Source organism: Podarcis tiliguerta, assembly GCF_965153285.1.
Source record: "Podarcis tiliguerta genome assembly, chromosome: 6".
In the NCBI taxonomy this organism is placed as follows: Eukaryota; Metazoa; Chordata; class Lepidosauria; order Squamata; family Lacertidae; genus Podarcis; species Podarcis tiliguerta.
Genome location: NC_139539.1, coordinates 46093728 through 46116092, shown reverse-complemented (window position 1 = coordinate 46116092; position 22365 = coordinate 46093728). Strand labels below are relative to the sequence as shown.

Sequence of the window (22365 nt, the reverse complement as noted above, 5' to 3'; positions counted from 1 at the left end):
GTGGTGGCTGTAACAAGCCAGTTCTGCAGATTGAAGCAATGGAGTGCGCCCATATGGGGTAAGGTGATCTTGCAGGTAAACTGGTCTCAAGCCGTTAAGGGCTTCATATACTAGTAACAATTTGGCCCGGCAGCAAATTGTCATCCAGTACAGATCTCTGGGTGCAAGTAGATAAATAGGGACCGCTTACTAGCGGGAAGGTAAACGCCAGAGCAGCGATGTCACGCTGGCCACGTGACCCGGAAGTGTCTTCGGACAGCGCTGGCCCTTGGCCTCTTTGAGTGAGATGGGCGCACAACCCTAGAGTCTGTCAAGACTGGCCTGTACGGGCAGGGGTACCTTTACCTTTACCTTTACAGATCTCTGAGCAGAGGTGTAACATGTTGGCAGGGTCTCACTCCTTTCAGTAGCAGTCCTGCACTAGCTGCGGCTTCCAAATCCAGAGCAAGTGAAGCCCCGCATGGAGTGCACTGGGGTAATCCATCTTAGAAGTCACCAGGGCTACTGATGACAAGCATTGTGGTTAACTTAAGCCCCATTCAGCCAAGTGTGGTTTTAGTTATGAGTAAACACGCAAGAGGATCAGGATGTAAGTCAAGTTTGTTCTGCATGTATATTCCAAGCAAAGCTCTAGACGTGCCATGGCTTAGACTATTCTTGCAGGGAGCACGGGCAGATCCATGGATGTTCCGGTTTCTAAGCAGGGTTTGCTACAGAGTTGATGTTATTGTTTATGTACAGGTGGGGACCGACTGACGTGGGACCGCCGATGCGCGGGTCGTTTTGGACCCGGAAGAGGGCAGAACAGGGACATAATGGGGTGGGGGTGGGCTCATGCATGCTCCGTTGACATGGGGGGGGGGGCATGAAAGCAACCCCCATGCAAATTGAAAGTTGCCTGTATTGATATCTGGCCTTTTAGGGTGAATTCCTCACAGAGAGGCTTAAAGAAATTAATAAATGTTAGATATCAAACAAAAAAAGTTGTTAACAAAACCAGCAATTTAATGAAAAACACAAGAACTAAAAACATGAAACAATGTTTAAAAGCCACCAAAGTGTGGGATTATACTCCTGTGGGAGTAAAATTGAATTATATGGGGCCAACATTGCAATATACCCACCCGTTGGTTTTTTCCACCCATCCATTAAAAAAAATAAAATAAGTACATTTAAAAGAAGCTATAATGACTGCCAGGGAGCCAATCTCCCCCTTTTAAAAAGAGGTGGCAAGGCTCTCCTAAGAGTGATGATCCTTAACTGAAAATCCTCTGTGGACAGCTGGTGCATACTGCCAAAGTTACACTGGAGGTGGGTGGGAATTAATCTCGAAATTAATTCAGAATGAATACCAGCTCTCTGTTTCTGGCACAGCAATCACATCCATGGATTAAAACTGCTACTCCAACTTTCTAAAGTTTGCCTTTCACACTTCATTCCTTATTTTGTTACAGGAAGATGCTAAAAACTGCTGCATACCTTTGTTAACAACTGAATAATTTCACCTAAATTGTCCTCTCAACCACCAATCTAAAGGAGAGTTCACCACAATCCTTTGGAAGAGGGAGAAAGTTCAGCTTTTAACCATTTATTAACTACCCTCATCTAAAAGAAAGGGTGTTTACAACATGTTAAAGTCTTTTAAAGCTAACCTTAGACTCCTGTCCCATAATGCACCACATTGGCACCCTCACAATGGTCAACAAATTCAGAGTAGAGCCTATGAAGACCCGTAAATCAGTTTAGGACTCAGGTTCAAGGAGATCAAATGATGTGCAATCCTAACTAAGAGACCAGCCCTGTTGGATTCAATGGGGGGAGTGCTTCCAGGTAAGTGGGGTTAAGATTGCAGCCTTAATTAGGCTAATTTCCCCTTAGTACAGAGCAACACTTTGTACAGGCAGGTTTTTGCAGGCTCCCATCCAAGCTTCCTGACCAGGCCTGAGGGTACCAAAATCAGACAGAACACTGAGCCAATGGATCTTCATAAGCCCATTCTGGATGAAGAAACTGGGCACAAACTAGCAAACTCCTATAGCATAGGAAAGCTAATGGCAAACTCCACTTGAAAAGACACCTTTCTCCATCCATAGTGTCTCAGCAAAACGAGGTTGTTTATCTATCTATGCAGATTGCATGAAATTTCCCATGTCACACAGTCTGCTAACGCTTTCACAGAACTTCAGCTATGTCATAATTAATCCAGATATGAAGGTGCATATCATGTAATGCACATTTCATATGCAAGAAATCATCCTTGTGTGTCCTGGGCAAATGCATGAGTTCTATCCAGCACCTTTCATATAAAATACTTCGCTGCACAACTAAATAGTAATGCACATGAAGCTTGATGTGTCTCCTGGACCCGGGAAGGAAATTCATAAAAAAGTCACAAACTCTTTCGCAATACAAACTCAGTTCAGACACTGAACAGACGGACTGAAATAGCTATCTGTATATTTCTGCAATGTTAAGTTTATGCTTCTAAAAGGGGGCAGCAATTGGAACATTCTTTAGACATTCATAGCATATCCTTTTCAGATGGTCCTGAGATTACCAATATAATAGCCTGTCCAAAATCTGTAAGAAGCCACTGGGTGAGGCTGTGAGGAAACATGGAGTTAGATGCCATCAAGTGGACGCCAGTTGCCCCAATCTCTTCAGTGATACCTAGAATCTGGCAATATTGGGGGGTCAGGTATGGGTGAAGTAACTGAGACTGAATAATTGAGAACTCTTAATGGTCTAAGGAGGTTGGAATGGACTTCATTGACGGGTACAGACTCTCTTTACTAACCCCTACTGTAACTTTAGGTAGTTTATGAACAAGTTAACAAGCATCAGTCCTAAAACAGTTCCTTGGGGAACTTATAACCTTCCATGGTAAAAAGTGTCCATTTATTCCTACTTTTTTTCTTGTTGTTTAACAGCAACTGATCCAAAGAACCTGGTCTCTTATCCCATGACAGCAACATTTACTCTGAGCACCACTTAGAATTAAGACCAAGATTGTCTCTCCTCTGATCCGTTCCTTTATCAGCAATTCTGGAGTACAATCAATCAGGGTAATTTTACTTTTTTGCTGTGACTTGAACACACATTTACTCATTAAGTCACCCATTATGACAACACTTTCTCTTTTGGATCCTTCCCTGATTTGAGATCACCCCAAGCCTTTTGGTCTTTGCACACAGCTCTAAATTACTTTTGGGTCTGATTCTGCCACCCACAGTGGTTCTGTGAAGGAGTTTGCCCCTTTTGAGATTTCTAGTTTATTTGATTCTTATGCCTTTCCTGCTACTGGGAGGTGGGGAGAAGTGGTTAGATGAGCTGGCATGCAAAACACCGCCCATCCTCCACTAACTGGAAGTCATTCTCTGCCTGTGAACTCTGAGCATCTTCTCTGGAAGTTAGTGACTATTATGAACAGCTGGATCTAATTTAGGAGGAGATGGGAGGAGACAGTCATCAAGCAACAATAACATATCTCAAAGCTCTTCACAAACTTATAGAATTCACAGCACTTCCCAAATAAGAGTGCTGCTGCGGATTTACGAAACAAACTGAAGTACAGAGAACTAACAAACAGTATCTGGATTATATCATACAGATTAAGGCTGCAGTCTCATTTCCATGTATGTGAGAAAGCCTCACTGGACTCAGTGTGCCTTAGTACTGGAGCAGAGAAACACAAGGTAAGAAACGGCCTTGAAAAATAAAATTGGTTTATTTCAGCTTCTTTTAACCCCCTCCTACTTCCAAGTAAGATCAACTAGAACAAAACACCCAGTTCAAAACAGGATGCCCACACAAGATAAAAATGTGCTGGTCAACATTCAGAGGATCTATTCGTGCTAATTGTGTCGTGTTAGTATAAGAGCAGTTCTGCCAGGTCAGACCAAAGGCATCCTTTTCTCACAATGGTCAACCAGATGTCTATAGGAAGCCCAAAAGAAGGACCCAAATGCGACAGCACATGCCCCACTCGTGATTTCCAGCAGAGGCAGAACACAGCCTTCATGGCTAGAAACCATTTTGTATAGCCTTATTCTCCATGAATTTGTCTGATCCTCTTTTAAAGCCGCCCAAGTTTGTGCCACCTAAGGCTGCCATAAGTCCAGCCCCCCCCCCCCCCAAAAGAAAAGGCTGGGATTTGGGCCAATTAAGGCGTCCGGACAGATTTTTGCTGAATCAGCAAAATGTACGTGAAATGTACGTATGGCAAGTAGAGCACTTTAAAAAAAAATTAGAAATGCCTGCTGAAAAGCTCAACAACTTTGACAAAAAAAAACACAAAACAGAACTCTAGTGCCACCACTACTATATCTTTTGGGAGAGAATTTCAGGCTTTAACTACTTTGTGGTACCCTCCACGTGTCTGTCCTGAATCTTCCAACATTCAGTTTTATTGTCTGGCCCCTGGGTCCTAGGATTATGTGAGAGGGAGACCTTCTCCCTATGCGCTTTATCCATGCACAATCATGCACACCCCTCTCATGTCCCACCCCTCTTACTCTCCTTTTTTCTGAACACCCAAATATCACAATGTTGTAACATTTTAAATAAAAGGGCACCTTCTACTCATGTAAAAACACGCTGATTCCTGGACCGTCCGCAGGCTGGATTGAGAAGGCGATTGGGCCGGATCCAGCCCCCGGGCCTTAGGTTGCCTACCCATGCACTAGATGACTCTTAGAGTCCCTTCCCACTCTACAATTATATGTGGTCTCATCTCCAAGAACTACCAAAGAATAGCAGCATTAACTCTCCGCCAAGGGGGAAAGAAGAGGAAGAGAAATGGGTGCACTTTTTCCTTAAGAGTTAAGAATTGATGGACTGGGTTTCTGTATTTGAGCTTGCTCTTTAAAGTGTTCAAAAATTCATGACACTCGCGTAACAGAAGCTGCTCCATGGGCGTAGCCAGCGGGAGCAGGGGAGCAGCTACCCCCCCCCCCAAATCAAGTAAATAAATAAAAATACAGTGAAATCTTGGTTGTCGAATATAATCCGTTCTGGAAGCCCATTTGGCTTCCAAAAAATGTTCAAAAACTGGAGCATTCACTTCCAGGTTTTCGACATTCAGGAGCCAAAACATTCCAAAATGGAGATGTTTGGGATCCAAGGTTTGACTGTACAACTAACTGACCAATTTCGTTGCACATAACTCAGTTCTGCCCCCCCCCCCCAACTAAATCCTGGCTATGCCCATGAGCAGCTCTGTACCAAGACTGAACTATTTTGGCCCTGAAACTGTATGTATTCAATCAGAGTTTTTAGTGACAAGTGCCCATATTCAGCAAAATAAACTGATTATATGCAAAACTTTTCTATACCAGAACAAAAACAAAAACCACCCACTGCTTACATTTCAAAACTACTTTGTAGCCAAATAAACATGAGACGCAACAAAATATAGACATTGAACAAAGAATGGTTTTAAGCAGTGCTGTTTTTCTAGAAAAAGAGGTGCTGGAACTCACAATGAATGCTTCCCTTGTTCTCTTATAATGGCAATGGCACCCCACCTGCAAGGTGCTGGAACTGAGTTCCGGTGAGTTCCTGCTGAAAAAAGCCCTGGTTTTAAGCACAGAAAGACTCAGGTGGAGAGTGGGTCAGAGCATCAGAAACCTAAAACACACTATCACATATCACTGAAGCCAGTTGGCTGTGCATTCGTGTTATTCTACATCCATACAGCCAATGGTATACTTATCAAATAACTACTGTAAGGCAACAAAAGTTATTTACTGCAGGTAATTGACTACTTAGAGGACATTTTTATGGTTTGTAACTGAGAAAAGTATGGTATATGTGTTTGACTCCTGAAAACATGCTCAAACACACATATCCCAGACTGAAAACTCTAGGTTGGACAGAGATCCTCAATATCTACAATGTGATCAATAAAAATGTTAACCCTGTGCCAAGCTATTGAGAAGCAGCTGCACTAAAGCAGTTTAGGGAATGTATCTGAAAAACAACCAGTTTATGAAAAAGCAGCTTATTAGAGCTAAGCGATCGGGGGGGGGGGGGGAATGGCAAAATTACAAATAAATTGCCCATGGGCTCAGTAGAACTCAGACAAGGTATATATAAAAAAGAATTGTGACTTTTCATTAATCCACTACCACAACACTTGGACTCACTATCAAAGACAGACCTGGATGTTAGCCAAAAATAATTTCCATCTGTTAAATGAGGATTCCTTCATATATCACAATATTCCTACAAATGTAACTGTGTAGGGCAACCAGAGTTTATCATGGCATGTGAAGCGTGACACAAAAATATACGCATGCCATTAAAATTAAATCCCAGAATAATATATCACTGTGTTAAAAAACACATTAGGTAAAGATGCTCTGAAACTTCAGGGGTAATTCTATAATGTATGCACAGTAATCAAACCAGGACTCCTTATTAAAAACTTAAAATTGTTCGTGTTACAGTAGTCCATAAATTGGCTCCTCTGGTATGGAAGCTTCTATTGGGCACATAAGCACATTTACAGCACAGAGACAAATTCTTAGCTTGGCCTCTTCCAATCAGCTGCAAACTACATAGACATGGGAACCAGCTGAAGCAGCAGATTGACAAACCTGCTTATATATTGAACTGATTTTACGAACCATTACTCTCTGCGCTGGGTGATTGAAAGACTGAAAAATTAAATAAATAGGCAGACGTTAACCCATGAGCCTATCTTGATGGAGAATTGATTAAGGCACCAAACAATACCACAACTATTGGGCGAAGGGTGCCCAGGTGTTATTGGACTACAACTCCCTCCATTTCCATGCTGCGAGTTGGAGTCCAACAATATGTGAAAGGGCACAAGTTCCCCACTAAAAGGTGTGGTCAGAAAGCCAGCTTTCCCTGCTTACTTTTGACACCATGGCTACTTCTCACTAGAGAAGTAAAAACAACAGGGGCTCACTTTGGACAACAGTGAAATTCAGAATTGCATTTTTGCAGCGATTTGGCAGCATTGCACTCACACCACCTCCAAAAACCAGAAGCCAAAGCTTCTTTCAAACTCAGATCTTCAAATTCAAATTCAATTCTTGTTGAAGACCTTTACAATGTGTCCTGCATCAAGAAGGAACACAGAAACTATCTAGCGTTGATACCCCTGTACAGTATTGTAGAGGATGAGGCCTGAGTCATGGGAGGCGTGTGTTTCCCCAAGACTGTGAGAGGTGGCTTACAGCAACCTTGCAATGAAGTGCAGCCCCGTCACCCATGTATTTGAGGCCAATTGATGAATGGCACTTCCGTGATGTAGTTCCAAGCATCAATATTGCGGACCGGTTGGAGGAGAGAACAAACGTAGTGGCTTATGACAATCCTGCAATGTAGAACACTGGTAATATCCCCAAGCTGAAGATTGCTGGGAGACAACTATCCTGCACTATGATTTTAGACAAGAGATGGGATTGATAGGTGCTAATTTCACAAAGAAAGATCAAATGGATGACGATCACCCAGATTTCCAAAATAATTATTGCACGGTACATGCAAGTTACCACGATGCATACAAACAGCAGAACACCTGCATAAGATACACAATAAACTTCATTTGATATCTAAATGTGTCTAAATTGGCACACACTCATGTTCAAACAGCACAGCAGACACTGTCCTGTACAAAATATACCTCGGAGGCAGTAACAGAAAATTTAATTACCGTACATTGCCACCTCTACCACCTCCTCAGCCTTCTCCCAACTTAAAAGTCAGCACTCAGGTGAATGCACACACTGCTTCTTTCACTTGCATGCAGACACATTGTGCTTTTCCACTATTGCAGTGTAAAATGGAGATTCCAAATCAAATCTGGATGCCAGAGGGGATACGTTACTCTAGTGTCATTTTCTATAGCTTATGGCAGGAGTGTGGAACCGATGTCAAACAAAGAGTCACGTTCCCTCGGGGCCAGCCTTCCAAGAGCTGCATGCCAAAGGTGGATGGGTCCAAAATAAAAGTGGCTATGGGAAATGTGGACAGGATCAGAGCTGGTATTGGGCAGGGTCACACACACCCCACTCACCACTTCACATACCGAGCACCCACCATTTACAGTCGTACCTTGGATCTCAAACGGCTTAGTAGCCAAACAAATCAGATCGCAAACACCGCAAACCTGGAAGTAGGTGTTCCGATTTGCTAACGTTTTTCGGACGCTGAACTTCCGACGTGGCTTCCGATTGATTGCAGGAAGCTCCTGCAGCCAATCGGAAGCCACACCTTGGTTTTTGAATGGTTCCGGGAGTATGGACTCCTGGAACAGATTATGTTCAAGAACCAAGGTACCACTGCATGCTCATACGCACACACGAATATACTCTACACACACATTCATTCTCACACGCACATTTTAGGGGCTGGCCATTTCATGTCGTGTTATATCAGAAGCATATTTCCTATGCTTCTGTTATAACATGCATAAAGAACACTGTAAATTGATGGGTGACTGGAAATCTTTGAAGATATTAAGAGATGCTACATGGCAGAGCAATCCAAACTGAGCCAGACAGCAGCAGGGCAGGGCAGAACAGAGTCTCCACTGCCGAATCCACGGCCCCAATGCTCATGGCAGCTGTGGCAGAAGGTGGGGAGGGGGCAGGCAAGGCCTGCTTTATAGGCTATAAAGTGTAGGTGTATAAAGTGTAGCAATCACACCCAGGTAAATCCCAATACTGTCAAGTGACAACAGTGGATCCTGAGGATCCTGGTCTGAGTCAACCCCTCCGTACCCCTAGAATGCCCCAACTCAGGATTTTCTGTGGGCTACTGCCAATGGGGAGCTCATAGGTAGAATGGGAAGCTGGCTCATAGGCACCCCGCTCCTCAGGCAGAGGCCAGTGGAGCTGTTTTGGGCTGGGCAGAAGGAGATTGTTTTTGAGTTTGTTTAGCGATGGGATGGAAGAGGCTAAACTAGGGTGGGCTCCTCCTCTATTTCCACTGCAGATTGTCCAGTCCTAAATATGAGAATTCTAATGAGAACCAAGCCTGTTTTAACACCTCTATCCCTGTTTCTCCTAGGTAGTTTCCTCTGCAGTGAGGCAGCAAGCCTCAGAAGTCCTTGGGGATGTCACTGCAGCTGTTCTACGCCAGAAAGTCCACAAGTCCTATGCCAGAAACAAAAAAGCAAGTACAGTGGTACTTCAGGTTACATATGCCTCGGGTTACAGACGCTTCAGGTTACACACTCCGCTAACCCAGAAATAGTGCTTCAGGTTAAGAACTTTGCTTCAGGATAAGAACAGAAATCGGGCTCTGGCAGTGCGGTGGCAGCAGGAGGCCCCATTAGCTAAAGTGGTGCTTCAGGTTAAGAACACTTTCAGGTTAAGAACAGACCTCTGGAACGAATTAAGTACTTAACCCGAGGTACCACTGTAACTCCTTTAGAAGGTAATGTGTCAAGTGATGAGGATAAAAAACAAACCAACCAGAAGGTGCATTTCCAAAGCATATGCAGCCCAGTCGCTCTGCATCAAGCAGACACACACACACCATTTATATTATATCCTCATTTCTTATGAGGGTCAGTTCATCCAAACGGATGGCACAAGCTTGAGGCGCCTCATCCCCCTCCCCACCCAAGCACATACACCACAACTGTAAGGCACCCATAAATACTTTTGTAAAATCTATCAAATTGATAGAAATTATGAATTTACTATTCTACAGTTAATAAAACATTAATGCAAAGAGCAGTTACACCGTGACATCATGCCTCACCCAATAGTTGTAAGAATGTGAATAAAACTTATTACAACCTTTGAAGAAAAGTAATCCTGGGAGTAACAAAAGTTTTCATAAGCTTGAAGGTGGAAAGCAAGTAGAGTTCACCACATGGAAAAGGTAGGCATTAATATTTCCCATGTACCAGTATCATATTCCCTCTATTCAATAAAAGATTTGGGGGAAGGAGGCTGAAAAATGAAGTGATGACACATGCTGACAATACCCATTTTTTATTTTTTAAAAAAACATTAATGCTTTGCAGCCGCCTTATGGCTTTATTGAAATACCTCTCAACACTAGCGGTCAGAATTAGGAAGCAAACCAGGAAGCTGCCTTACATCAAATCAGACCCACTGATCCATCTAGCTCAGTGTTGTGCATAGTGACGCAGCAGATCATCAGGGTTTTGGGCAGAAGTCTTCCCCAGACATTCCTGTAGATGCCGGAGAATGAACCTCAGACTTGAGCTATGGAGCCTTTATCCAAATTAAGCCATTAAGGGCTCTGTCCCGCCTGCAACAGGAGCCCACTTCTATGTGGGTGCTCCATGAGTACTCCCCTTAGGTTTCTGTGCTGGTCACAGAGGGATGGCGTGCTCCATCCATCTTCCATCCATCCATGCTCACGTGCATGTCTGCAGCTCTTTGTCACCTATGGCTACCAGGCGGATGCTTAAACACACCACTGGAAACGTGTGAGGGTCAGTATCAAAACTTGTTTTTTTCTTGGAGGGGGTAAATTTATGGAAATAACAACTGGGTCCCTTGAGTTTGGGGAAATATTTTCAACCTCAGAAAGTTTAACCAGATTGACAACAAGGAATGGATTGCAGTATCATCATTTTTAAAATTACATGGCTAGTCTCTTAGTGTTGGATGATACAGACAAACATGATAGTTGTGCTACATGACATTCACCTAATTTAAAGCATTGCAATGATGAATATCAAAGTGATTTACAATTTAAAAAATGCATAACACCATATGGCAAAATCCATATATGCAAGTTTAAAACAAAATGCATAACACCATATGGTAAAATCCATATGAGCAAGTTTAAAACAAAATATTCCTTCCACCGCTCTACCACGGGCGGCAAAATAGTTAACATCAATGGTTGCATTCAGACACAAAAAGAAGCATTGCCTCAAGTTCTCACACTCCCTCTTCTTTTCAATTTCACATTAACAGCAGTTTAATGTCTTGTCTGAACCCTAAACTGCTGTGAGGGTTAACTATGAGTAGTAAAAAGAAGCCAGCTACACAAGTTATGGTTTGAAGTGGGCTTGTTTCAACTCACCATTGTTAAGATAACCACCGTTTTTGCAGGTTTAGACAATGCAGGAAGCTGCAGTTAATCTAAAACAGAAATGAAAGCTTCCAAACTCCTCTTTGGGGCCACACTGGAGCGAGGTGCATGAGCCCTGGGGAAGGCTCGTTCTCACAACACTAAATTATGGTTTGTGTTATATCCAAACTAGTCCATTGTCTAGGACCGACTTGCCCAACTTGGTGCCCTCCAAACACCCTTGGTTGTTTTGGGCTGCAACTTCCCTTACTAAGGTAAGGGTTGATGGGAGTTGTATGCCAAAACATCTGGAAGATACCAGGATGGGGAAGACTGATCTATGCACAGGCAAACATAAACACTGCCTAGTATGTTCCCGCCCGCCATTAATATCTTACAAGCAATATCACACAACAAGAGGAATCTTTATTGACGGATTTAACCTGCTTAACTTTGCATAAGAACACAATAGTCCTGTTTTTAGATTACATACACATGTTGCAACATGTGTCATATGGGGCATACCTCCTGAAAACATTTGCTATATCTACGGTATATCTAAAGCTGCTGCCCAAGTAATTTAAGACATCTTCTGAATCAATTAAATTATGTTAACTGATTAACCCATAAATCAACTGTTTCAGCCTTTGCTGTTATTGGAGTTTTTCTATTATTATTATTATGATTATTATTATATAACATTTGTAAGTGTTTTAATCATGTTCTAGCATGTTTCGGCAGAGACCTAAAGTTATAATGACCTGTGTCACATACAAGCAGTGTTTGTGGCCCAATGTGGCAGTAAGTAGATATGTATTCTGGAGATCTGGATTAAAAACAGGACCCAGTAGAGCATCCTGTTCATGTCACCCAAAGGAGGAAAATCTAAATAACTTAGCACTGACATCACCTAGCTGAACTTCACCAATGACTTGTATGGGGGTGGATTTAGATTACTGCCAGGTGTTCATGAAAATCCTAGTCTTAATTCAGTGCTTTAAAAAAAAAGAGAGAGGAGTCAAAAATTCACTTCAAATATTTTGCCTTAATTATTTTCACTGGAGAGTGCCGGGGTTCCACAGAGTTCAACTTGTCCTCCCATGATATTTAACATCTACGCAAAACTACTGGGAGTGGTCATCAGGAGATCTTGTCTGAAGCGTCACCCGTACACCGCTGATACCCAGCTTTATCTCTAGTTCTCATCAGACAGGTGGGGCTTTGGTTGTCCAGAACTAGTGTTTAAGCATGGTAATGGACTGAATGAAGGTCAACTTGATCCAGACAAAATGGAGGTGTTGTTGGCTGGTGGTTCATCCACCCAGGTGAATGGTGTTCAGCTTGCCCTAGATGGAGTCGCACTCTTCCCAAAGGATCAGTCTCATAGTCTGTAGGTACTTAATAATCCAACATTGCCATTAGAAGCTCCAGTGATCTCGGCAGTTTCAGTTTACATCCAACTGTGACCGTACATGGAGGGAGATCACTTGGCCAAAATTACCCATACTCTTGTAACCCTGTTCATAAGTTATTGCAACACAGTGCTGTCTTTAAAAATGCAGTTCGTCCAGAACACGGGCACAAGATCATTAACAGGGACTGGACTGCCTTGACTGTATTACACCTGTGCCTCGTCAGCTAAACTGGCCCCTTGTCAGCTTCTGAGTCCAATTTAAAGTGCTGGCTTTTACCTTCAAAGCCCCCAACACCTTGGGACCAGGCTAACTGTAAGACCATCACCTCCCATACGCATCCACCAAAACTTCAAAAGCTCTACTCCAGGTGCCAACACAAATGAAGTGAGACCTGCAATCACCAGAGAGAGGGCCTTTTCCCAGCAACCCAGCCAGATGGGTAAGGTATAAATAATAAAAGTTTTCTCTATCTCTAATTACAGAATCTTCCCAGGGAAGCTTTTTTAGCACCAGATTTGAGGTATTTTCACCACCGTTGTAGGCCTTTATGTTCATCTGGACCTTTTAAGTAACTTTGGTAATCTGGATCTAATTTTTTAACCCATTTCTAATCAGAGGATGGGGGTGATGAGTTCTGTTCTGTTGTATTTATGTAGTTTCTGCCCTTTAATGGTTTCGTGTTTTCCTTTGTATTAAAGTGGTTTTTTATTTAATCATTTGATGTTGTGCTGAACTTTGTCTTACTGGATAGCATACAAATGTCATAAGGCAGAGGACCTTCTCAGCAGTAGCACCCTCCCTGTAAACGCCCTCCTTTCAGATGTCAAGGAGATAAAGAACTACACAAATTTTAGAAGACATCTGAAGGCAGCCCTGTATCGGGAAGTTATTAACATTTGATGTTTTATTATGTTTTTATATATGCTGTAAGCCACCCAGAGTGGCTGGGGAAACCCAGCCAAATGGGCTGGGTAGAAATAATAAAGTAGAAGTAGTAGCAGTAACAAACAAACAATGAACAAACAAACAAACAAACCTATAAATTTTGGCTGAAGAGCCTGGGATCTCCAGATAGCAACAACAGTAATTTATTTTCCTTCATACTACATCCCTGCACAACATTTACTCATAACATTTATTCTGTTGCCCAGTGTTACACCATTAGGAGGCAATATCATCAGACTTACCCATCACATTTCACAGGACTTACTTCTGAGTAAATGCACAAAGCTCAAACTGCTAGATATTTCACCATGTATATCTAATTTCTCTCATCCTACAGTGCCCCTCATTTGATAGCACAAGGCTGTATAAGATTGTGCATCACACTGCAGACATAGGGAGCCTCTGGTGCACATGCCAAATTAAGCCTGGCAGGGGTTATTTTGCTCTTAATATTGTTTATTGTTGCGGTTCTCAGCTGCCTTGGGAGCGTTTTCTTTTTTTAACTTAAGGGCAACAATGGCTTGCCTTGGGTAACGAGGTGAGTGTTAAATTATAAGGCTGACCATCTTGAGTGCATGCAGGAACTGCTTGCGGGTTTCCCATAGGCATCTGGTTGGCCACAGTGGGAACAAAATGCTGGACTATAAAGGCCTTTGGGCTGATGCAGAAGGGTTCTTCTAACGCCCCTCCAAAATCCTGACAGTTACGCCATGGTCCATTACTGCAGAAGGTAGAGGACATGTGTGAGTGCTTTCAATCATTTTGACAGGAAAAAGAGTCAAATGTCTTTGTCCCCACTCAACAGAGTTAGAAAACTAGAGTGCTCCCAGCACCACAGGCCACAGCTCAGTGACAGAGTATCTGTGTTGTATGTAAAGGTAAAGGTAAAGAGACCATTAGGTTCAGTCGTGACCAACTCTGGGGTTACGGCGCTCATCTCGCTTTATTGGCCGAGGGAGCCGGCGTGCAGCTTCTGGGTCATGTGGCCAGCATGACTAAGCCGCTTCTGGCGAACCAGAGCAGCGCACAGAAACGCCGTTTACCTTCCCGCCGGAGAGGTACCTATTTATCTACTTGCACTTTGACGTGCTTTCGAACTGCTAGGTTGGCAGGAGCAGGGACCGAGCAACAGGAGCTCACCCCGTCGCGGGGATTCGAACCACCGACCTTCTGATCAGCAAGTCCTAGGCTCTGTGGTTTAACCCACAGCGCCACCCGCATCCCGCGTTGTATGCAGCAGGTCCCAAATTCAATCCCTGGCATCTCCAAGTAAGGCTGGCAGACCCCCTGTTTGAAATCCTGGAGAGCTGCTACCAGTCAATGTAGACCAGGCATGAAGAATGTCCAGGCTATGGGCCAATCCAGAGGTTGATAGATGAACTGTCCCACTCACTAGTCAAAGCTGGCTCAAAAAAGTTCCCCATCCTTGGTGCATTTTCAAGCATAAACCGAATTCTTCCAAATGTACTCACCTGCATCCAATGATGATGTTTCTAGAGAAAAGTTAACTATTTAGACTGTAGATTAAATGGCCTTACTTGCCTAAGGTTAGCCACTTTTCAAAACACATTATTTTATTGGAATTATTCAATTAAAAATGTATTACAATATATATTTTTTGCATAATACACATCATACATGCCAGTCAATTACAGGAAAAGGTTGCACACCTTTTCACTGGTCCTGGCTCTTGTGTAATATGGCTTGTAGACATGAGCAAGCAATGTGCTTATCTCCATGCTATGAAAAGTGTCACCTGTTAATGTCTGCAAATCAATCTGACATAAGAACTCTGCTGGATCAGACCAAAGGCCCATCTAGACTAGCATCCTGGTTTCACAGTGGTCAATCAGATGTCTGTGGGAAGTCCACAAGCAGAATATGAGGGCAATCTCTTGTTTAATTTTTATTGAAGCCTACCATTACACTTTGCCTATACAGCAGATAAATACTAGTTTTTTTTCTAGTCCATTGGTAGCCCTATACCTGCCTCCGATATCTAGGCCTATCACTGTTCAGCATCCCTGATTAAGGTTCAGTGAACTCAGCATTTCTTCTGGTCCAAGGTAACACAGATACACATGGAATTAGATTATATGAAGGATGCACCTAAAATATGGAATATACATTTGGTAAGTGTATGCTATGGGCAAGGGGAGCCATAATGGCCCCAAATCTCAGGCTAGTGGTATGATTAAAGAAAATACTTTCTAGTCTTAAATATTTTTTATTGTAAACCACATTGATATCTTTTTATGAAATAGCGATCTATAAATATTTTTATAAACAAACAAACACACACCTGCAGGGTCACAGGTCCGCAAACCCCTGCCACAAAGGAACACCAAGTCTTTCATATTACAGACATTGAAGAACATATCTGCAGATGGCCTTTTCTGACCTGTGTTATTACAATGAGACTGTGAAAGGACCTAGTAACCAGCACTCTATGAATCACATCCAAGTAGGATCAATTCCTTATGCATCCCACTCAAGAGTTTGCTCAAGGGGGAAAGCTCTCATCTGACATGTCTATATTCCCAAACACAGCAAAAGTAGGGGAGAAGACTCCAGATCCTTGGCACATCCAGTCTCTGCTCTCTACTGAAAGTGCAATTAGGGATGGTCAGTTACTGTCAATAGGACTGGTGGTTTCTATAAGACAAGCACAGGTCTCACAAGGAAACTGGACCAAGAGCTGTCAAACTTGTTTCACAAAATGTATCAGATTGTGACAATTGCCATTACTTCTAGCTCAGTTTGAAGTCAGACTTCTAGGCAAAAATCACACAGTCCCTGGCAGTTTAAAATGGTTGTGCTCTTACATTTGGGGATGCTTAAGACCAAAACCCTACATCTGCCTGGAAGTAGGTTTAGCATGAGCATGTAGGCTGCCAAAGAAACCAGTCGCTTTGCTGCTCCTCCTCCTCCTCTGATGCACTGTGTAAACTAAGTCATGATTTGGCTTAGCACATTGTCTGAACGGGGACTCATGGTTTGTCTCACTGTAGACAAACCGCAAGCTGTAACTAAGATTTGTACTTTGGTTTACAGCTTGTTGCTCTTCTGCAGGAGAGAGACAATAAGTATTCTGCCTTTGAAAATATTAAAGCTAGCAGTTATTTGACTCCCTTTCAGTAACTGGAATATTAATAAAGTGGAAATAAGTTTTAAATGGTGCAGCGGGCATGTAAACTACCAAACACCAACTATCGCCTATCAAAATATACAGCAACTTGTCTACAGTAGCATTTTAATGTGTTTTAACTTCCAAGTTTAAGCAATACTTTTAATCATGTGTTGAGTAAAGTAATGTAAGAACTTTCTAACCAAAGCTATAAATCTTATAATATGAAAGCCAATATGTCTGCAAAATTAAAATGGTGTAGTGAAATTATGGTTTCACATCCAAGAATTTCACAACTTGAAAAGTTTGTTTTCTTACCAAAAGGTAGGAAGTTTGGGCTTAAGTTTAGTAAGATTTACAGTCACTTCTTCAGGTTCAAAATTGGATTTGAAACTTGCTAATGTGGGAAGTCAGTGGATTTCAGATCCCCACGACACATACGTAGTTTCAACACCAGTGTTAACCCTCCATAAAGAGAACATTTCTGGAGACACAGAGACCCACAGGCATGCATATCATTATGAAGTCTCCAACTGACCTTTTATGACTAGACCTACAGCCTTATATAAATAAGAAAGTATGGAGAAGCTATAAATGACCCAATAATCACCATCTTGCCTTGCATGTTAATATACAGACACTTCTAAGGTTGAAGAGCAGGGCTACAAAGGCAGAACACAGCAGTTGTTGGTGCTAAATGTAATTACTTTGAAACAAAAGGGAGGGAACTTCAAACTTGTTCTTAGGAGGTTTGGGGTGGATGATATCCAGTAAAAACTCAGAATAGCTCTTTTCTGCTTCCATAATACAAATACATAATAATAAACCATAATATTTCTAGAACAACACAGCAGCCTAATGGCTTTCTGGAAATGAAATATATCACTCCGAGTTTACTAGTAAACATTTGGAGGATATCCGCTGGAACTGTGATTGCAATTATTAAGCACTCACTCAAATCAATATATTACAGCATAATCCTAAATACGTTTATTCAGAAAAAAATCCTGTTGTTTTCAGTGGGGCTTACTCCCAGATAAGTATGGATACTGTTTGAGTACATCCATAGGAAATTTGCACTGATTTGTGAGGAAATTGGGGTACATGCAATTATACTTGGCTGTATGTCTTGCTCACAATCACCATGGGAAAGTTGAAACCTTGCCCACAATCCCTTGCTTCAGTTTCCCAGGACAGGTAAGCGCCTACCCCATACCTAAAAGCAAGTAAAAGCCCTATTATCTTTATGTTTCATCACGGCACAAACTTCACAGCTTAGACAGCTTAAAAGACAATGGTGGAACAATCTCCCCAAAGCAGCATGTCTTTATTTGGGAGGTTATATTTCATGCAGTAGCATACAGTGCAACCCAGGTGCTGTTTTCGAGATAGCTATTCCCTTGAACGGTGTAAGCTCTTGCATGTCTAGGCCTGCAGGACCAACCATACATCCAGCCCTGCAGAGCCATGACCAAACAGCAACCTGCCTGCAAGGCCTCACCATCAGAAAGTAGCCTGGAGTACAAAGTGCCTCCCTCTTAGAGGTCCCATATACAAGAGCTCCTCAATAATGCTTTGCCTTATTCACAGGAGGCTACGTATATGACCTAGAAGAAACTCTCCAGTTTCCCTCGTTAATGTTCCCCTGCACATCCATAAGAACTCTACAAAGAACAGGCAAGCGGCAGCCTCCAAAACATTGCAGCCATTGAGAAAACTATTAAATGGAAGGGAGAAAGGGCCTGACACAGTCCGCCTGCCCTGGTGCAACAACCAAAATACCATGGATTATGACAGACAATAGGAAACCCTCAAGAGACCTCTCTTTTTAGTTCTTTGCCCTCTGATCTCACAGCTTCCCTATTTCTTTGTTAAACCATTAACACTGTAGGTCAGCTGCCCAGAACTAATCAGTCAGAACTGGATCCCCTGTTATGACTGATATAGGGTGGATATTTAACACACTGGTCAAGCCCATCCCATCTTGGGTTTTCAATATTAACACAGTTGTCATATCCTTTCCCTTCCCCGCTCCCCAATTAAATTGCTCGTCCTTTTCCCCACCCTCCCCTTCTCTCTCTCTCTCTCTCTCACACACACACACACACATCAGTACTATAAACTTCCAAATGTAACTTTTCGCAATACAACATAAATCTACACATACAACGAATCTACCAAAGCATTTGTTTTTACACACGTGACCAACGAGTGAGAAACACAGCATTACGCACATAACACACACAAAGGTAATTAATTGAGGAAATGTGTTTGTGCAATCCATGAGTTGTCAACACAGCGGCCCTATGGCCTAGGTTCAAGCTGGCGATAGATACAGGCACACTGGAGAACAAATCCTGCTTCAAAAGACTTCCTCTTGGATGTTAATAAATAATATGAATATTATAAGATTTTTAAAAACTCACAACAACTGTAAGATCAACACTGTGATGCCTGAGAGACCAGAAAGATTATATAACCTATTTTTATACAGAGATATATGCTCCATTCTAGTTATCAATATACAGTCTGGATCACACACACGAAAGCCCTTTTGGCAGACGGACAGGCTCTGATTACAACCAACTGGGACGGACAAAGCATAACTATATATAAGGAGGAAATTAATCCAGCTCTGTTACAGGCCACGGACTTCAAAACTTGAAACGGAGCAGGAACCATGACTCGACGTCAGGCATCTCTGAGTGTACCCCCAAAAGGACAGTGTGGGATTTGTTGTTTTTCCTTTTTCTTTTAAGGGTTTGGAGCTCCCAGCAAAGCGAGCCCTGAGAGCAGGGAAACTTGCCCCCAAGGAAAGAGTAGCTGCCCAAGACAGGCTCCATAGACAAAGTGGTGGATACAATGTTCTTTCCCAGAGGAAAACCGCAACAAGGCATGGCTGAAACCCGGGGGGGGGGGGGCAAGGGGGTAGAAAGAAAATGGGCTCCCCCCCCCTTCAACTTTTCTCTTCCTAGCGTGACCAATTCCATGGGCGGGAGAAAGGGGGGGTCGAGGTTTGGGTCTGGGGGTGGATAAATATGGGAAGGGGCAGGGGGCGGGGAAACTCCCCCCGCAGCCCGGGACATCTGTGTGGAAAAAGGGGGGCGCAATAGAGACGAATCCTCTCCTTCCTCTCGCGGAGAGTTTCCAAGGCCGGGATGGGAGCGCTCGCCCGCCCGCTTGCTTGCTTACTTACTCCGTGCTCCGTCCGGGGAAGGGTGGGTGGTGGTCCCGCCGGTGCAGCCGCTTGTGGCTCTGGATCGTTTGGGTGAGGGGGGGGGGGAGAAGGTGACAGGGCAGCAGGAAGAGGGGGGGAGGCGCGGCTGGCTGGCTGGGTGAGGAATCCGCCGCGCACCGAAAGGAGCTCTAGCCGGGCGCCGAGCAAGAGCGACGGGAAAGTTTGTGCGAAGGAGGGAGGAGCAGAAACTTGGAAAGGGAGAGAAAGAAGGAGGGAGGGAAGGAAGGAGAGCAGGAGCCGCCAGCCCCCGCCCTTCTCGCCGATGGACAGCCTCCTCCTCCCGCGACCATCTCTGGGGGAGGAGACCTGAGGAAGAGGGTCGTCCCCCCACCCCGCGCCTCTCTTTCTCGGGGGGGGGGCAGTTTCTGCCGGAGGCAGGACGGGAGGGAGGCTGGGAGGAAACTGGATGCGTTTACTGGAAAAGGCTGGATCATTAGGGCCAACCACCTTCTTCTAATAAAGGGTGGGGGGTGGGGAGTCTGTTTGCAAGGGGGAATCATGTCCGGAGGGTACATAAGGCAGAGTGGACTTCGTGGTCAAATGTTGAATGGGGCCCCAAAGTTATCTTCCTTCCCTTGAGGGAGCAATGCATTGCTTGAGACAAGAGCGTTTGACTTCAGCCGCAAAGTTCCAGGTTCAAATCCCGCCTTCGCTAGGAAGTTCAGCGTTTGACCCTTCGGACTGATACTTAGCCTTAGTGGGCTGTTGGGATGCGGGACGGCGGGGTGGGGAGTGGAGAGCGAGAGAGGTACACTATACACACTCAGGACCGAGTTCCTTGGAGGGAGGCTCGGCTCTAAAATGTACTTTTTAAAAAACGGGAGAGAGACCCAGGCCTACTTTTGAATGTAGCAACAGGCGCATTTGCGCAGCACTCCAAGGCCAGTTTGCTTTCCTTGTTAGCATGCATGCGATTTGGAGGCTGCAGGTTTGGAGAACTTGGTTTTGGTGTGTTTTGTTTTACTCTTGCGTGAGAGGAAGCCGTGGGACGAATGGTCTCTTTGGGGCAACTAACAGCAACTTTTCCAGAAAGGATGAGCTGCAGTTGTGGGGGCGCCTGCCTGCCCCCTCTCCCAGGCGCAGCCCAGAGGAACGCCTGAGCGCGGAGGTCGTCCTGGGCAGGCAGAACCTGTCTGCGAACAGGTTGGGCGGGTGGCGACCGCCTCGTCTCTCCTTCAGCCCCGGGCAAGGAGTGGCAGGGAGAGCGCAGGGGGGCTAAGCCTGCGTCGGGGGCGGGCGGAGGCGGAGGCCCGGTTGCACTGGGAGTCGCCCTCCGACCAGCAGCCCCTCCTGCCCTGAAATCTCAGCCTCAGCGTTCGGCTGCTGACGTCACGGGCGGAGGAGCGGCCTTCTCGCTTCCCCAGCCGGCCATGGCGGCTCCTCCGCCGAGCCTCCCACTGCAGCGACTCCTAGGGGTCACGGGGCGCCAAGGACGCCGCTCCCTCGGAACCGCTCGATTGCAAACCGACGAAGCCGCAGTCGGCAATAGAGGAAGTCGGTCAGACTTTTCAAATCTTATTTTCTTCCTCCCTTCGCCAAGGGGCGGGCTGCAGGAAACGGATCCGACATGGGGTGGGGTGGAGGGGGAAACAAAATCTCCTCGCGCGCGCTCTCCTGCTTCAGCGACCGCACGGTCTTTTTTCAAACGAGCGAAAAAACGCGGGTTATAAAACGCAGAGGCTTACGAAGCGATGCGGAATTTGCGGCACACGTGCAAATGCAATCGGTTGAATGGGGCGTTTTATAAGGATTCTGGAGAACAGTCGCGCTTGGAAGAGTCGCTTTTGAAGTACTGCATTTGAGCACGAAAAAGAGATGTCGCCACCTTGCTTTTTTGTCCGTGTTTCTCATTACTTCCCAGCCCGTGATCTTTCCACCCTCAAGTGTTCCAGAGTCTCCTGCGCTCTCCTTGCACACCTCTGCCCGTTCTCCTTTCCATACCCTCAGCCCGAAATACATCTAGCCAATGCATCCCCCGCTTCCTTGACACATCGCTTCATAAAACCCATCGATGAGTTCTGTGGAAGGCCATAGCTGACTGAAGCCTGGATGCCTCCCTCGGGAATATTGCAGACCGCTTCCCCTGAACGACCAACTTTTATAAACAAAAACAATTTGTCTTTCCCCTGCAAGTCCTTTTATTTGTGGAGGCAGAAGGAAAGGCAAGCAACTAGTACTAGTATTCTTCCCACCTGCTCCATAAGAAGTAAATCGTACGCATACCCTCCCACATTTCTCCGATGAAAATATGGGTGTTCTAGTCAATAATAATAATAATAATTCTACTATTTATAGCCCCCCCCCCATCTGACTGGGTTGCCCCAACCACTTTGGCTGGCTTCCAGCATATATAAAAACATAATAAAACATCTCTGCTTATCCTCCACTTTTGAAATTCAGTTTGCTTGGAGAGGCATCTCTTTTGCTTATGTTATGTTGTTTCTAGCTCTTGGAACAGGATCCTTCCTTGCAATGCTACTCAGACCTCTTCAGGGGCAGAGATCACAAATGGAGATTTATATAGGACATCTTCACCATCTTCTACCGGCTCGGAGGCCTTCCCCTAGTTAAGAGTCACCTCAGTGATATTGATGGGTAATAGA

The 22365-nt window shown here is 44.3% G+C and overlaps 1 protein-coding gene across 6 annotated transcripts in view; it reads right to left on the bottom strand.

Moving 5' to 3' along the window:
* TEAD3 (TEA domain transcription factor 3) overlaps positions 1–20021 on the bottom strand; it is an 89487-nt gene extending 69466 nt beyond the window's left edge. For all 6 annotated transcript variants that reach the window (XM_083445816.1, XM_083445817.1, XM_083445818.1 and 3 more), the window contains exon 1: positions 19721–20021. The gene's annotated coding sequence lies outside the window, so the exon portion shown is untranslated. The remainder of the gene's footprint in view (positions 1–19720) is intronic.
* Between the last annotated feature and the right edge of the window lie 2344 nt (positions 20022–22365).